We start from the raw sequence: 12,960 nt of genomic DNA on the forward strand, positions 1-12,960 counted from the left end.
CAAATTCTTATTTACAATGATGGCCTACTCCTGGCCAAACCCTAACCCGTGCCTCCCTATGGGACTCCCAATCACGGCCGGTTGTGATACAGCCTAGAATCGAACCATGGTCTCTAGTGAAGCCTCTAGCACTGAGATGCAGTGCCTTAGACCGCTGCGCCACTCGGAGCCCGTAGACTGCCTGAAATATTTTCAGCAGGTGTAGGCCAACCAGGTTGTGATATGGATCTCTTCCTATCTTTGTCCTGTACCAGATCCGTCAATAGTTTTAGAGAGAAGGTTGGGATGTTGCTCTAGTAATCACAGCAGCAATTCGCACCAGGGCAGTTGTAACATCTCAGTCATAAGCAACTCTAGGATCTCCATTTTAATTAATTGGGTTAATTAAGTTGTCTTTGAGAATCTGGTCGAGAGACTATACTTTTAGAAAAAAGGGTTCCAACAGGGTTCTTCGGTTGTCCCCATAGGAGATCTCTTTTTGGTTCCATGGAGAACCCTTTTGGATCCGGTTTGAAATATTTTGGGTTCCATGTAAAACCCTCTGTGGAAAGGGTTCTACATGGAACCCCAAAAGGTTCTACCTGGAACCAATAGGGTTCTACCTGGAACAAAAAGGGTTCTACCTGGAACCAAAAATTGTTCTTCAAAGGGTTCTCCTATGTGGACAGCCAAAGAACCCTTTTAGGTTCTAGATATCACTGTTTTTTCTAAGAGTGTGAGTGTAGAGACAGTGCTTTTGTAACAACACTTTCCAGTCTGTATCTTACCCTGCCTTTCCTAACCTGTGTCATCATGAGGTTATAATCTGTCAGGTCTGAATCATCATTAATGAAATCATGATTTGGCCTCTACGTGGCAGACTCTGCATGAATGATCAAATGAAGGCCAAGAGGTTACACAGCGTTGCTACTAAGGGACATCTCAATCAGCTTTAAGTCACATCCATCCACGACCTGATAAAGTCAGGTACATAACACAGCGTCAGCAAAGTCTATTTCTGGCACCAGCAACCTCAGCGATGATTGATTTCACATGTAGTATGAGTCATATCTGAACCTATGGTTTGAATGATGAGGGCAGTGTTAGTAAATGTTCAATGTCTTCCCATCCCTTTGATGAGTAGCTGTAATGAGAACATTGCTCTAATGAAAACCCTATTGTGGGGAGGTGAATACACTGAATGAGAGATCCAGGAATGAATAACTAATGTAATATATTTTTCATGAGGGAATGAATGAATGATGAGGGAGCCTGGAGATAAGTAACACTGACCAATATAAAGAGCTAATTTTATATATATCCATGGCAGAGATTATTCTATGAATAACCATGAGCTGATGATTCTAATGACAACGGCAACTTTGACATGTGCTGTCATCTGAGAAGCCAATTATAGAACACGGCTATCGTCTGAGAGGATGGTTCTAGAACAGATTTGGCAAGGAAGTGAGACAGAGAGAGAAACCTAGAGAAGTCTTCTCAGGTTGTTGTGGGCAGCCTCTCAAATAATCTAAACAGATTCACTCTCCTTGTCTCCTCTCCTTTACCTGCATGCTGGACAGAAGAAAACAAGTCCCTCTGCTGTAAGGCTTTTACTTGGCTTGTCTTCTCATACTAGTGCAGATGGAGACGAGGAAGCCCCTTTATATGATTAAGATGCAGCCATGTTGGTAGGTAGCATCAAGGAAAGCAGACTAAAAAAAGAGACAAGGAAAGGAAGCCACTTTAGATTATTGAGATGTAGCAGTGTTGGTCGGTAGCTTGAAAGAAAGCAGACTCAAACAGGAGATGAGCAGAGGAAGCCACTTGAGATGATTGAGATGGAGTGTGGTAGATATTTTGACCAGGGAAGCCAGACTCAGAGGAAAGACATAATGACACCCCAACAGGAAGGAAGTCCTGTCTCTTCAGTTCAGTCCCTCTGGCTATGGACAGATAACCACAAACAGCTGAGAGGAGACTGTTGATGAAAGATGTCACAAGACGTTTAGGGGCCAGTCAGTTGGGTGGCTCTTCTGCATGGTTATTACAAGTTGCTAGGGGGACGTTAAAACAACGGGTGTTGAAGACACTCCGGTCAGCAAACAGACAACCAGACTGATTTCTCCATCTCTCACAGGTGGAACTAGACAGTGCCGTCTGATAGAGTGTGTTGACAGACATTTGCAGTGGATTATGGAATTGTTGTATCTTTTTCCAAAATAGCGAAACCAACATTGCATAGCATCCCCACACCTGCGACTGTTTCTCTAGTTTTTAACAATTTATACAACTTACAACTAATTCCCAAAGGGGACTACACCCTTCTCTGTTATTTGATTTGCCAGTTGTTTTGTGATATACACCGCCCTGTCTCTTGTCTTGTTTTAGGTTGTTTTGCTTTGTTTGTTTTGTCTTGTTTCAGGTTGTTTTGCTTTGTTTGTTTTGTCTTGTTTCAGGTTGTTTTGCTTTTCTCTGTTTGCCCCTGGGACACTTGTTCCTCAGCTACAGTAAGGCGCCAGTTATGAAACTCCCTGCAGCGATCCTTTAAAGGCCTCTGAAGTCTTACTACCTGGGATATTTTCCTGCCCAGGGTAAAAGCTTGAAAGGCGTTGTTATAGATATTTCTCCAGTTAACTGCATCAAACATTGGCAGTATTGTATGTTAAACCCCAAGGAGTGCTTGAAGAATTCAACGACGAGTAGGTAAACCACACATTACCCTCCGTATTATTGGCGAACGTGCAATCATTGGAAAACAAACTGGATGATCTACGATTAAGACTATCCTACCAACTGGACATTAAAAACTGTAATATCTTATGTTTCACCGAGACGTGGCTAAACGACGAATCGGAATCTCCGTGCATCGGCAGGACAGAGCAGCTACTTCTTGTAAGACGAGGGGCGGGGTTGTGTGTCTATTTGTCAATAACTGCTGGTGCGTGATGTCTGTTATTAAAGAAGTCTCAAGGTATTGCTCGCCTGAGGTAGAATACCTCATGATTAGCTGTAGACCACTCTTTCTACCGAGAGAGTTCTCATCTATATTATTCGTAGCCGTCTATTTACCACCACAAACCGATGCTGGCACTAAGACTGCACTCAACGAGCTGTATAAGGCGATATGCAAACAAGAAAATCCTCATCCAGAAGCGGCACTCCTAGTGGCCGGGGACTTTAACTTCACTAGGGTAGGATTTGGAATTTTGGATGAAATGCATGCCAAATTAAACTGCCCGCTTCTCGGGCGCAGAAGATATGATATGCATATAACTGGTATATTTGGATAGAAAACACTCTAAAGTTTCCAAAACTGTTAAAATAGTGTCTGTGAGTATAACAGAACTGATTTGGCAGGCGAAAACCTGAGAAAAATCCATTCAAGAAGTAGTTTTTTTTGGTTTTGTAGTTTTCTATTCAATGCCATTACAGTATCCATTGACTTAGGACTCTAATTGCAGTTTCTATGCCTTCCACTAGATGTCAACAGTCTTTAGAAATTGTTTCAGGCTTGTATTCTGAAAAATGAAGAAGTAAGAGCAGTCTGAATGAGTGGACCCTAAAGTGTCACATTTTACATAGGTTTAAAGATTAACTTCTTGTGAATCCAACCACGGTGTCAGATTTAAAAAATGCTTTACGGCGAAAGCATACCGAATGATTATTTGAGAACATAGCCCACTAGACAAATCATTACAAACAGTAGCCAGCCAAGTAGAACAGTTACACATGTCAGAAATAGAGATAAAATTAATCCCTTGCCTTTGATGATCTTCATATGGTTGCACTCAGCAGACATTCATTTACTCAATAAATGTTCCTTTTGTTTGATAAAGTCTCTTTATATCCAAAAACCTCCGTTTTCTTCACATGTTTTCTTCAGTAATCCACAGGCTCAAACGCAGTCAAAACAGGAAGACAAAAAAATCCAAATTGTATCCGTAAAGTTCATAGAAACATGTCAAACGATGTTTATATTCAAACCTCGGGTTGTTTTTAGCCTAAATAATCGATAATATTTCAACCGGACAATAACGTCGTCAATTTAAAAGGTAAACAAGAAGGACATCCAGGATTTACCTCGACTAACGTGACTTGCTACCGGTACCCCCTGTATATTGGCCAAAGCATTTGATATGGTAGACCATTCCATTCTTGTGGGTTGGCTAAGGAGTATTGGTGTCTCTGAGGGGTCTTTGGCCTGGTTTGCTAACTTCCTCTCTCAAAGAGTGCAGTGTTTAAAGTCAGAAAATCTGCTGTCTCAGACACTGCCTGTCACCAAGAGAGTACCCCAAGGCTCGATCCTAGGCCCCACGCTCTTCTCAATTTACATCAACAACATAGCTCAGGCAGTAGGAAGCTCTCTCATCCATTTATTTACAGATGATACAGTCTTATACTCAGCTGGCCCCTCCCCAGATTTTGTGTTACTTCCTCTGAAACAAAGCTTTCTTGGTGTCCAACAAGCTTTCTCTACCCTTAACCTTGTTCTGAACACCTCCAAAACAAAGGCCATGTGGTTTGGTAAGAAGAATGTTCCTCTTCCCACAGGTGTTATTACTACCTCTGAGGGTTTAGAGCTTGAGGTAGTCACCTCATACAAGTACTTGGGAGTATGGCTAGACGGTGCACTGTCCTTCTCTCAGCACATATCAAAGCTGCAGGCTAAAGTTAAATCTAGACTTGGTTTCCCCTATCGTAATCGCTCCTCTTTCACCCCAGCTGCCAAACTAACCCTGATTCAGATGACCATCCTACCCATGCTAGATTATGGAGACATAATTTATAGATTGGCAGGTAAGGTGCTCTCGAGCGGCTAGATGTTCTTTACCATTCGGCCATCAGATTTGTCACCAATGCTCCTTATAGGACACATCACATCATCGTTGCTTTGTGTGATGTATTGTTGTCTCTACCTTCTTGCCCTTTGTGCTGTTGTCTGTGCCCAATAATGTTTGTACCATGTTTTGTGTTGCTACCATGCTGTGTTGTCATGTGTTGCTGCCTTGCTATTTTGTTGTCTTAGGTCTTTCTTTATGTAGTGTTGTGTTGTCATTCTTGTTGTGATGTGTGTTTTGTCCGATATTTATATTGTATTTATTTTTTTAAATCCCAGGTCCCCGTCCCTGCAGGAGGCCTTTTGGTAGGCCATCGTTGTAAATAAGAATTTGTTCTTAACTGACTTGCCTAGTTAAATAAAAGTCAAATAAAATAAATATAGCCTCATTATTGTTACGTCATTTTCTTGTTACTTTGATGTGATTAGATTTTTTTACTTTAGTTTGTTTAGTAAATATTTTCCTAACTTTATTTCTTGAACAGCATTGTTAGTTAAGGGCTTGTAAGTAAGCATTTGTGTCACGTTCGTCGTAATGTGGAAGAGAGGAGGACTTCTATTTATTTAAGAAGAAACACTAACCAAACTAATACAAAACAACAAAATGAACGTGATGCTATATATAACAGTGCAGCCACAGGCAACTAACACATAGACAATAACCCACGAAATCCCTAAAGAATATGGCTGCCTAAATATGGTTCCCAATCAGAGACAATGATAAACAGCTGCCTCTAATTGAGAACCAATCTAGGCAACCATAGACATACAAACACCTAGACTAGAAAACACCCCATAAACATACAAAACCCCTAGACAAGACAAAACACATAAATCCCCCATGTCACACCCTGACCTAACCAAAATAATAAAGAAAACAAAGATAACTAAGGCCAGGGCGTGACAATTTGACTGTCAGGTCTACACCTGTTGTATTCGGCGCATGTTACAAATAACATTTGAATTTTTTAAGAGAATATTGACAAAAATAATTATCTGACTTAGTCTCTGTTTAAGGCAGTTAGATTTATTGAATGGTATGTGTTTTTGCAACTTCATCCCTCTAGCAGCTGTTACGGAGTCTAGTTGATAGGTAATCGACTAGCCGGACTGTTCCCCGGACTCCGCGTGTAGGGATTTGTACAATGTATGAACAAGGCTATTGAATTTGACATTGGTGTCTGTCTTTATTCCTATATCCAACATATCATACTGAAACATGGTATCAGAAGTGACTCGAAAAACACACGTTTGTTATTTTTGTAGCTAAGTACATTATAGGCGCAGTTACATTCCATATGCGAACACACGCCGTTTCCAACTCCTAGTCACAATACTGATCAACTCGTTGTTAGCTGGCTAGCTAGCATCACTACCTACCTCGATGACTGAAGGCAAAGAAATCTCCTATTCCATCGCTATGGCGCGAACATTCTGCCACCAAATCCCTTGGTTCTCACAGGGGACTGGAATACTAATTGGGACAACTTCAGGGATGAATTCGAGGACTATGCGCTGGCGACCGGTCTACATGAGAAACCCACCGAGGTACAAGCGGCAACTCTGAGGAGTTTAATGGGCAGCGAATGCAGGCATATCTACCTGCACAATCTCACCCTCACAGCACGACAACAGTGTGATGCAAAGGCTATATTGGATGCATTGGAGAATTACTTCAAACCCGCCAGAAATGTAATTTACGAGCGGTTTGTTTTCGGAAGCTGCAAACAGGTAGAGGGTGAGTCAGTACACAACTTTGTAACCCGTTTGAGAGAAAAATCCGCCACTTGTGAATACGGGGGATTGAAAGAGGAATTGATTTGTGACAAAATAGTACTGGGAATTGCAAATGAGGATACGTGCCGGCGTCTACTGAGAGAGAGAGGCTTAACATTAGTAACTGCCTTCGAAATGTGCCGCACTGCTGAAGTCACTGACATGAGAATGAGAGCAATGGAAATCGAAACCCCACGCTCCGACGTGGATACTGTTCACGCTGTTGCTAGGCAGACATTCACACAAAACCAATCGAGGCAGAGTAATTCACCACAAACGGTGAACACAGAGAGCCCCGTAGCATGTAAATACTGTGGGAATACACACACACACGTGGCAAAGAGCACTGCCCTGCCTACGGAAAACCATGCAGAGCTTGTGGAACTAATAATCACTTTGCAAAAGTGTGTCTCAAAAGCAAAATAAGGGTGAGTGAGGGCAAGATTCACTGTGTTGATGATGTCACTCAATGTTCAGAGCTGAACAGTGAAAGTGACATTTACATGCATGAATCCATTGGGGTTGTACACTCAAGAGGGAAGAAATAGTTTGTGACACTACGATTACACAACAAGCAACAACAATGTCAACTGGATTCTGGTGCTACATGCAACGTAATGAGCTACAAAGACAAAATCAATCTGGCACCTGACATACATCTATTGCCCAGCGATACTAGACTAAAGCTGTACTCAGGAGAGCTAATGAGCTCTATGGGCACCTTTGAGACCGAATGTGTTATTCGGGGACACAAACACAAGCTGGAGTTTGAGATTGTGAAAACCAGTCAACATCCTCTCCTCTCAGGCTCTACATGCGAATGCCTGGGACTGATGCAGTTCACTGTACCAAATGACCTGCACATTGTGGATCATTTCCAGCATGGACCCCTGTCCAAAGAACAACTACTCAGCAGATATGACGATGTATTCAACATGCCCGTTGAATCAGTGCCTGGGGAGGTACACTTTGAAGTGGATGAGAGCATCACTCCAGTCCAGTGTGCTCCTCGCAATGTGCCCATTGCAATGAAAGTGGCTGTGAAGGCCCAGCTGGACAAGTATGAGGCCGATGGCCACATGACATCTGTGACTGAACCAACTGACTGGATCAGCAATATGGTCATAGTGAAAAAAACAGAGAAGCTGAGGGTCTGCATCGACCCAAAGCATCTGAACCAAGCACTGAAACGATCCCACTACATCATGCCGACACTAGAGGATGTCCTCTACAAGCTTCCCAAGGCCAGGATTTTCACCTTGGTGGATGCCCGAGATGCATTCCTTCAATGCAAGCTGGACGAATAAAGCAGCTTCATGACTACCTTCTGGATCCCCTGGGGTCGGAAACGCTGGCTCAAGCTCCCGTTTGGTGTCTCAGTGGCGCCTGAGGTATACCAACGCAAGCAGCACGAGTTACTGGCTGGGCTCAAGGGCATTGAACCCATCGCCGATGATGTCCTGATCGTAGGCTGTGGTGACACAGATGAAGAAGCAGAACGCGACCACGATGTGAAGCTCCTGGCACTGGAGCGCTGCCGATCAGTTAAGCTTCGTCTTGGCCTGAAGAAGCTGCAGTTCAAGGTGAAAGACGTCCACTTCTATGGCCACATTCTCTCGGCAAAGGCCTGAAGCCGGACCCAGACAAGGTCCGAGCGATCCTCGACATGCCAAACCCGTCTGATGCAAAAGGAGTACAGCGTCTCATCGGTTTTGCAAACTATCTTGCAAAGTTCATGCCACACCTATCAGCAGTCTGTGAGCCTCTGCGCTGGTTGCTGGACAAAGACACACCATGGCACTGGCTACCCAAGCACGAGGCCGCAGTGCAGGAGATGAAATCTCTGGCTTCATCCATGCCAGTGTTGTGCTACTACGACGTCACGAAGCCTGTTACAATCCAGAGCGACTCCAGCCAAAGGGGACTTGGATGCTGCCTTATGCAGGAAGGCCAACCCGTTGCGTTTGCCTCGAGAGCGCTCACCCCCACCGAACAAAACTATGCACAAATTGAGAAAGAGTGCCTCAGCATTGTCTTCTCCTGCCAGCGATTCCATCACTACTTATATGGTCGAGAGCTGGTCACTGCTGAAACTGACCACAAACCACTCATTGCCATATTCAGTAAACCTCTCCCCAACGCGCCCAAGAGGCTTCAAAGCATGCTCATGACTCTGCAAAACTACAGCCTGAAGGTCATTTACAAGCCAGGACCAGAGATGTACATCAGCAACACACTGAGCAGGGCAACAGCACAATGTACAGGCAGAGGCACTGCCGGACATCTGTTCGCTACAGCAGGAACAACAGGATGTTCAACAGATCAATCAGGCAGACTACTTAAACGTCACAGATCACCGCCTAGCCCAGATCAGGCAACACACTGATAAGGACAAAAGGACTATCTTCTCATCGTTGATCACTACTCTGAATTTTGAGAAATTGAACTGCTCCCTGACTTGTCTGCAGAGACGGTCATAAAGCGCTGCAAGGCGCAGTTTGCAAGGCAAGGTCAGCCTGACAAGGTAATCACAGACAATGGCCCACAATTCAGTGCACAGTTCAAGTGTTTCGCCTCAGAATGGGAGTTTGACCACGTGACCTCCTCTGCAAGACACCCAAAAGCAAATGGCAAGGCAGAATCAGCTGTCAAGATTGCAAAACACCTGTTAAGCAGGGCCTTGCGCGACAGCAACGACCCATGAAAAGTGATCTTACAGTGGAGGAACACACCCACTGAAAACATGGACAGCAGCCCAGCACAACGCCTTCTGTCCAGACGTCTGAAGACTACCATCCCCGTAGCTAACAAGCTACTTGAGCCCTGCGTCATGGTTGGCGTCACGGACAAACTGCATCACAGAAAGCAGCTCGCTAAGTGCTTCTATGACCGGACTGCTCGAGACCTACCAGAGCTGGAGGTGGGTGAAACGATAAGGATGAAACCGCTGCCGGGATACCACACAGGACTTTGGAGGCTGGGCACGTGCCTACAGAGAGTTAAACCACGTTCTTACCTGGTGGATGTTGGTGGCTCCCTCTATCGTCGCAATCAGGTGGATCTGAGCGTAGCAGAGCAGACAAACCAGAACACGCCATACACTCACCTAGATGAGCTGGTTCACAGTCCAGGCCTAAGGGTAAGGGGCGCAGAATTGAGACATGAGCCAACTGAAGGTGAGGCTTCTACCCCACCAAGCTCTCCACCTCATGGCCCTAATCCTACCCCTGTCAGAGCCAATACTTACTCACGGGTGGGTCGGTTGTGCAAGCAGCCGGACAGGCTTGCTCTGTAAGCAAGAGACTGTGTTAACTTGTCATCTGTTTATAAAAAAATGTTTTTGAGGAAGTTGACAACTGAAGTAAAAAGAAAATGTCATGCCTTTTCAATTGTTATGACTTGACTGTTAATAACTTAATGTTATGCCGTTATGTTTGCACTTTCTATTGAAAAGGATGATGTTACGGAGTCTAGTTGATAGGTAATCGACTAGCCGGGATTTGCGTGTAGGGATTTGTACAATGCATGAACAAGGCTATTGAACTTGACATTGGTGTCTGTCTTTATTCCTTTATCCAACATATCATACTGAAACAGCTAGCTGCTGGCTTCACCTGTCCTCCACTTGTCTGTTTGAAACCTATTCAAAAGAAAAATAAAGGCCTTTACTTTTGTGTTCAACTATTCATTTGAATGGAACAGCCTAACAGGGATAAACATTTAACCTGTCATCAGATTTCTTGTTCTGAAAACGCAGAGTGTGTCAATAGGGGGGTGGGTGACCTGACCTGGGTAAAATATTTCCCTTGTGATGGAGGGCTGGGTGGCCCAGCATAACTCTCTCCTGGGGGCCTGTCCAGGGTGTGGACTCTGGCAGGGTGCCCACGGCCCAGCTCGCCCAGCATGGTGAGCTGCTCTGGGCTAGGTCTATGATTTAGAGTTTACAGCGTACTGTAGGTGCACAGGGCGAGAGGAAATATTGAGTAATTAGGGTGACAGACAGTGACAAATTCAATACTGCCTTGCACACTCTTGCCTGCATCTAGCTGATCTAGGGTTGCAAACGAGAGTTTCTATTGGACAATTCAGGCATTCGGAAAGTATTCAGACCCCTTGACTTTTTCTACATCTTTATTCTAAAATGGATTCAATTGTTTTTTTCCCCCTCTTCAATCTATACACAATACCACATAATGACAAAGCAAAAACTGTTTTTTAGAAATGTTTGCAAATGTATAAAATAAAAACTGAAATATTACATTTACATAAGTATTCAGATCCTTTACTTAGTACTTTGTTGAAGCACCTTTTAGCTGCGATTACAGCCTCATGTCTTCTTGGGTATGACCCTACAAGCTTGGCACACCTGTATTTGGGGAGTTTCCCATTCTTCTCTGCAGATCCTCTCAAGCTCTGTCAGGTTGGATGGGAACGTCAGTTATTTTCAGGTCTCTCCAGAGATGTTAGATTGGGTTCAAGTCCAGGCTCTGGCTGGGCCACTCAGGAACACTCAGAGACTTGTCCCGAAGCCACTCCTGCGTTGTCTTGGCTGTGTGCTTAGGGTCGGTGTCCTGTTGGAAGGTGAACCTTAGCCCTGTCTGAGGTCCTGAGTGCTCTGGAGCAGGACCTCATCAAGCATTTATCTGTACTTTGCTCCGTTCATCTTTCCCTCAATCCTGACTAGTCTCCCCGTCCCTGCCGCTGAAGAACATCCTATAGTATGATGCTGCCACCACCATGCTTCACCGTAGGGAAGGTGCAAGGTTTCTTCCAGACGTGACGCTTGGCATTCAGGCCAAACAGTTCAATCCTGATTTCATCAGACCAAAGAATCTTGTTAGAATCCTTTAGGTGCCTTTTGGCAAACTCCAAGCAGGCTGGCATGTGCCTTTTACTGACAAGTGGCTTCCGTCGTGCCACTCTACCATAAAGGCCTGATTGGTGGAGTGCTGCAGAGCTGGTTGTCCATTTGAAAGGTTCTCCCATCTCCACAGAGGAACTCTGGAGCTCTGTCAGAGTGACCATCGGTTCTTGGTCCCCTCCCTGACCGAGTCTCATAGCAAAGGTTCTGAATTAGTGATGCACCGATATGACATTTTTGGTCGATACCGATATCTGATATTTTTATTGCCAAATTAAACCAATACCAATAACCAATAGTAAACATTTTTGCGTTCTAGTACAGTTAAATAGCTAACACAACACATGGATGCAGTGGTCTAAGGCACTGCACCTCAGTGCAAGAGGCGTCACTACAGTCTCTTGTTCGAATCCAGGCTGTATCACATCCGGACGTGATTGGGAGTCCAATAGGGTGGCGCACAATTGGCCCAGCTTCGTCCCGGGTTTTGCCGGGGTAAGCCGTCATTCTAAATAAGAATTTGTTCTTAACTGACTTGCCTAGTTAAATAAAGGTTCCACACGCACACACACACACACACACACACACCACTGACCAAAAAGTTATTTTGTTGGCATTTACGTATGTCCCCATTACCAGAAAAACATAATCAAAACCTATTTATTTCACTTACTTGCTGTGCTGTTTTTTGTTGTTCATTTGTTCAGTCGTTTCATTCTCAATCAGGATTTCTATGGAACGCCATTTGGGTCTTTGCGTGTCAAAAAAGATATAACACTATAACACTATTTAACACCATTAACACAAACACAATATATATATATATACATATATATATATAAACACTATTTGACATGTCAATTAAGCTTGTTGACCAATCAGGACCTGAATAGGACTGCACGCCACAGAATAATTGAACGTGTTCATACATTTTTTACGTAGTTATTACACATTGATTACACTATCACTCGTATTTCATATGTCATAATGATTCATCGATATGTATGCTATGATGCTGGTAAAGTTAGCTAACTATATAGCTACAGTTGGTGTCATCATCTAAAATAACCCTAATTTATAAGACAGGTCTTATTTGATTAATGGTGGTCGGACCCATCTATGTGAAGCTAGCCACAATAAGGATTAGCCACAATAGTGGACTTTGCGGTTAGCCTTTAAAATGGACAGTGATACAAATTAATACAAATAGTAGAATTATGCCATAATTGAATAGATCATGCTAAACGAGGTTGGAATGTTGTTATATAAAATCAACAGAAGACAATAATTGTTTAATTTGCAAAAATCTGTTAATCACACTGGATGTATTATACTTTAGAATTGCACTGGGGGCATATTGCGGGACTCTGAAACAACTGTGAATTGAGCCACATTTATTGTCAACCTATTTGTATTGAACACTATTCCCGAGGAAAAACAACACTGCGTGGATGTTTTGGAGTCTGATAAGTTGAGGAGGACGTTGGGGAAAAAATATCTTGAG

At 43.7% G+C, this 12,960-nt stretch overlaps 1 protein-coding gene across 4 annotated transcripts in view; it reads left to right on the forward strand.

Moving 5' to 3' along the window:
- The window catches only part of LOC120045176 (glycerophosphodiester phosphodiesterase domain-containing protein 5-like), a 71,936-nt gene that overhangs the window by 1,322 nt on the left and 57,654 nt on the right, over window positions 1–12,960 (forward strand). The window lies entirely within an intron of this gene.

Source organism: Salvelinus namaycush, chromosome 3 (genome assembly GCF_016432855.1).
Source record: "Salvelinus namaycush isolate Seneca chromosome 3, SaNama_1.0, whole genome shotgun sequence".
Lineage (NCBI taxonomy): Eukaryota > Metazoa > Chordata > Actinopteri > Salmoniformes > Salmonidae > Salvelinus > Salvelinus namaycush.